The sequence below is a fragment of the Moschus berezovskii genome, chromosome X (genome assembly GCF_049115385.1).
Source record: "Moschus berezovskii isolate FMDL1 chromosome X, NW_MosBer_1.0, whole genome shotgun sequence".
Lineage (NCBI taxonomy): Eukaryota > Metazoa > Chordata > Mammalia > Artiodactyla > Moschidae > Moschus > Moschus berezovskii.
In genome coordinates this window covers 95,572,308-95,578,184 of record NC_142488.1, presented here as the reverse complement: position 1 = coordinate 95,578,184, position 5,877 = coordinate 95,572,308, and positions in this window count along the sequence as shown.

Sequence of the window (5,877 nt, the reverse complement as noted above, 5' to 3'; positions counted from 1 at the left end):
TATATGGCATCAGTCCATTTTTGTAAAACTACAAAGATACTTTACTAGTGATCCATGTACAGGAAAAACTGAAAACTCTACTAAAAAATCAATAGCGGTTATCTGTGGGTGATTTTTTTTCTGTTTTCTGTTCATCTGTTTATATTCTCTTAAAAAAACACAGATTACTTTTTATCATAGCAATAATGAAAGGTAAAAAATAGGAAAGCAGTACTAAGCAATCAAGTACTATTCAGTGAAGTGCCTTCTGAAGGCAGTGGAGACACATAAAATTTGTGTTGCCAGGTTGTGAACTGAGTAAAAGTCACATTACCTCTGGGACTCAAAGGTGCAGACATCAACTTGGCAGTTATTACAGATCCAATGTTGTAAGGGAGACTCTTGGCATCAGTGAATTGGGGATAAAACTTGCCTTCCAGGGCTGTGGAGAATATTCAATAAGATGCTGAGTGAGCTGGTTCCTACCATCTCCCCTGCACTAGCAGGGCCAGAGCCCCATCAGATATTTTGGAGAGAGCTGAGGAGGTTTCAAGCGTGTGCAGGAATAAGTCCAGACAGCTGTGAGGTGGGTGGCCCTCTCCAGCTGGGGTAATGTCATGACTCTTGGGCGGTATGCCTCTGCTTGTGGGTACTGTACCCTCCTAAGGCTCCCACCGCTACTGATGGGCTGGAGACCATGATGGTCTAAAGCAACACCATGTCACAACCAAAAGGTGGAGAATACAGTAGAGTTACCCTAACTCACCTGGGTAGCACCCAGTTGTCACTTGGGTCTTGATATTTATAAAGTTCTTATAAAACATATCTTTCCAAGTATTTTGATGGTTTGTGTGCGTTTCTGTATACAGCCATCTGCACTGGATTTAGATACTGGAGACTGAACCAGGAGAAAAGTCTGTGACCAGATGCTGTGCTATTCTCACCTGTTAATCTCGTGTCTGCTGATGCTTTTTTCTTAGAAGTCGTCTCCTAGGAAATTCCTGTTAAGCCCTGGCTTATCATTTCAGCAGACCCATCTACCTATGTGATTTTTTTCCCCTCTGTCTCTTCATTAGCCTTTTATTTGCTTATAGTGTTTCTTTAAATAAACTTTTAGGCCAGTTGTAGATTTACAGAATTATTACAAAGATGCAGTTTCCATATACCCCATACCTGTTATTAACATCTTACTTTTTAGCTTGAAGCATTCATCACAATGAACCAATGTTGACACATTATCATTAACCAAGATACATACTTTATTCAGAGTACCTCAATTTTTCCCTAATGTCATTTTTCCGTCCCAGGATCCCATCCAGGTTATCATTACAATTAGTCATGTCTCCTTAGGCTCCTCTTGGCTGTGACAATTTCTCACACTTTCCCTGTTTCTGATGCCTTGACACTCTTGAGAAGCACTGGTCAGGTACTTTCATTAGTGTATCGCAATTTCAGTTTGCTTGATTTTTCTCTTGTGGTTAGACAGGTGTTAAGTGCTGTTTTGGGAAGAGGATCACACAGGCAGAATGGCATCATATAAAGGGTACATACTGTCAATATTATCACTGTTGATGTTAATGTTGGTCACCTGGCTGAAGTAGTGTTCTCAGGATTCTACATGGTAAAGTTACTCTTTTATTTCTCCCTTTCTAGACTATACTCTTTGGAAGAAAATCACTCTGCACAGTCTACACTTAAAAGACTGCAGTGTTATGTTCAATCTTGTTGAAGATGCAGTATCTCCAACATTTATTTGGAATTCTGCATATTTGATTTCTCCCCAGTTAATATCTTTTTGACTATAATACTATTTTCATTGCTCAAATTTTTCCCCTTTTGGCCATTGGAAGTTCTTTCAGTTGGCTCTTGCATCTATTTAATATACCCCTATCATTGTATACATGTGTGTGTGTGTGTGAGTTTATAAAACTTTCTGGCACTACAAAATGGTCTAGTCATATCTTACATATTTCCTGCCCAAATCCTAAAATCAACCATTTCTCCAAGGGACCCTGGTACCTTTGGTTGGAGAATGGTACTAAAAACCAAAATTTAGGTGTTAAGTGTATACACTACCATTTGGATATCATTGCTTCTAGGCCCTTTCAGTTGATAAAGAAGATATATATGCATCTCTTTCTGTCTCTCCATATATATATATATATGTATGTACATATATATACATTTTATATGTTTTAAAATATGTATAGAGAAAATTTTGTCTTTAGTCTTAACAGACTCCACTCATTTCCAAAGTTACCTATATCAGTGCCTTATTCTTCCATCCCTTTCAGTGAAGTTGTTTCGTGCATTTGTGATATATTTAGTCTTTTGTCACATTCTGTGTTGTGGGAATGTTGTTATAAATGAACTTTTAAATATCAAATTCCAGTTGTTCATTGCTGGTATATAGGAAAGCAATTAAATTTATATATGAACTTACATCCTGTGATCTTGTGACCAGGAGTTTGTCAATGCTTTGGCATTTTCTACATAGACCATCATGTCATCTGCAAGTAGAAATAGATTTATATCCTCAGTTCTAATCTGTACACTTTTTATTTCCTTTTTTGTCTTAATGAACTAGCTAGGACTTCCAGTATGATGTTCAATAGGAGCAGTGAGAAGGGACATCCTTGCCCTGTTCCTGACACTCCAGGTGAAGTGTCTCCTTTTTCATCACTATAATGTTAGTTTCTTGTAGTTTTTGTTGTTCAGTCACCATGTAGATATTCTTTATCAAACTGAGGAAGTTCCCCTCTACTCCCAGGTTGAAAGCGTTTATCATGAATGGTTGTTGGAGTCTGTCAAATACTTTTTCTGTATCAAATAATATATTTTTCTTTTTTAGTCTTAACATGTAGTGGATTATATTGATTGATTTTCAAATGTTGAATCAACCTTGAATACCTGGAATAAATTTCAGTTGTTTGGCACATAACTTTTTATACATTATTGGATTCAGTTTTATAATACTTTGTTGAGGATTTGTGTCTGTATCCATTAGAGATATTGGTCTGTAGTTTTCCTTTCCTGTAGTATCTTTTATCTGGTTTTGGAATTAGGGTAATATTGGTCTCACAGAATGAGTCAGGTGTTCTCTACTTCAGTTTTATGGAAGAGATTGTGGAGAATTGGTATTATTTCTAACTTAAATGTTTCGTAGAGTTCACTGGTGATTTCTAAATGTTTACTGGTGATCCTTAAATGTTTGGTAGAATTTGGTCCTAGTGATTTCTATCTTTGGAAGGTTATTATTTATTGATTCAATTTCTTTAATAGATACAGAAATATTCAGGTTATCTTTTTCCTCTTGTGTGGGTTTTAGGAGTTTGTATCTTTTAAGTAATTAGTCCATTTCATCTTAAGTTATCTAATTTGTAGGCATAGAGTTTCTCATAGTATTACTTCATTACCTTCTTAATGTCCATGGGATCAGGAGTGATAACCCCACTTTCATTTCTGATAGTTAATTTGAGTCTTTATTTTCTTGGTTACCCTCATAAGAGATTTAACAATTTTATCTTTTCAAAGAACCAACTTACGGTTTTGTTGATTTCCTCTGTTGTTTTCCTGTTTTCACTTTCCTTTGATTTTGTCTCTAGTTATTTCTTTTTTCCTGTTTGCTCTAGGGTTCGATCCCTGGGTTGGGAAGATCCCCTGGAGAAGGGAAAGGCTACCCACTCCAGTATTCTGGCATGGAGAATTCCATGGACTATACATTCCATGGGGTCTCAAAGAGTCGGACACGACTGAGCAACTTTCACTTTCACTAGGCTTAAATTACTCTTCTTTCTTTAGTTTCCTAAGAAGAAAGCATAGGTTATTGATGGGAGAACCTTCTTTTCCATATATGCATTTAAGCTAGAAATTTCCCTTTAAGCATTGCTGTTGCTTTACCCCAGAGATTTTGATATGTTGTATTTTCATTTAGTTCAAAGCATTTTAAAATTTCTGTTGAGAATTCTTCTTTGACTGGTGTTATTTAGAAATGTGTTGCTTAATTTCCAAATATTTGGATTTGCCATCTATCCTGTTATTGATTTCTAGTTTAATTCTACTGAGAGCATACTTTTATGATTTCTGTTCTTTTAACTTTGTTAAGGTGGGTTTTATGGACTCTCTTGAGCTCATATTCTGTATGAGCTTGAATGTTGAATGGAATGTTATATAAATGTGAATTAAATCAAGTTGATTAATAATGCTGTTCAGGTCGACTATGTGTTAGTCGCTCAGTCGTGTCTGACTTTTTGTGATCCCATGGACTGTGGCCCGCCAGGCTCCTCTGTTTGTGAAATTCTCCAGGCAAGAATTCTGGAGTAGGTTGCCATCTCCTTCTCTGACTATATCCTTATTGATATTCTGCCTGCTTAATCTGTCAATTACTGATTGGGGGCATTAAAATTTATAACTATAATAATATATTTGTCTGTTTCTCCTTTCAGTTCTATCAGTTTTTGCTTCATATATTTTGACACTTTTGTCATGTACATATACATGTTTAGGATTATTTTATGTTTTGTTCAGAGTTGATTTCTTTATCATTATGTAGTGCCTCTTTTGATCTCTGATAATTTTCCTTCTTCTGCTTTGTCTGAAATTATGTAACTACTCCAGCTTTCTTTTTTTGTCCAGGTTTTTTTTTTTTTTTTGATTAGTGCAGATCTTTCTCTGTTGCTTTACTTTTTACCTCTCACTCTTTATCAGGGCTTCCCTAATAGCTCAGTCGGTAAAGAATTCACCTGCAATGCAGGAGACCACAGTTCGATTCCTGGGTTGGGAAGATCCCCTGTAGAAGGGATAGGCTACCCATTCCAGTATTCTTGGGCTTTCCTTGTGGCTCAGTTGGTAAAAGAATCCACCTGTAATGTGGGTACACCTAGGTTCGATCCCTGGGTTGGGAAGATCCCCTGGAGAAGGAAAAGGCTACACACTCCAGTATTCTGGCCTGGAAAATTCCATGGGCTACAGTCCATGGGGTCTCAAAAGAGTTGGACATGACTGAGCAACTTTGACTTTTACTCTTCATATTTAAAGTAGGCTTCTTGTACACAGCATATAGTTGGTTTTTAAAATTCACTCTGATAGTTTCAATCTTTAATTGATGTATTTAGACCATTCATATTTAAAATGACTCAATATATTTGGATTAAGTATCAACCATGTTTATAACTGTTTTCTATTTGTTGCCAGAGGCTTCTTTTTCTGCTTTCTGTAGTTTATTTTTGCCTGCACCAGGTCTTAGTTATGACATGTGGGATCTTTCAGTTTAGTTGCAACATGTAGGATCTAGATCCCTGATCAAGGATCGAACCCATGCCCCCTGCATTGGGAGTGTGGAGTCTTAGCCACTGGACCACCAGGGAAGTCTGCTTTCTCTAGTTTTTTTTTTTTTTTTAAAGTTCTGCAAAGTCCATCATGCCCCATTTGAAGAAAAGTCACAGATCCCTTCCCCCCAAGCTTCTGTCTGTCCAAGGTAACCACATGCAACCATTTCAGCAGATCCTCTGGGATTTTGCCCCCACATCTCTGAATACCATGATTTTAAGGCTACTTTTACTTGTGTTTTTAACATATTCTGTTGAGTTCTTACTGCAGAAGATGGGAATTCGTTTTCCTGCCCTCCCCACCAGACCCTGCTTGTCTTTCCAACATAGTTACCTCATCATTGTCAATGGATCAATACCCTGTGTTTACATTATTTGGGCTATATAAACATATTTGCAGCTAAGCCATACAGTATCAAAGATTACTTCTTTTCCTGACTAACTTTTAATTTTCCTAACTAACTTTTAATTTTTCTAGATAATTTTCTTTTTTTCCCACTGGTTTGACTTTCTTATCATTACGTCAACCCTCAGCTTCCCCTCAGGTGTGTGAAAATCTTCTCCATACTTG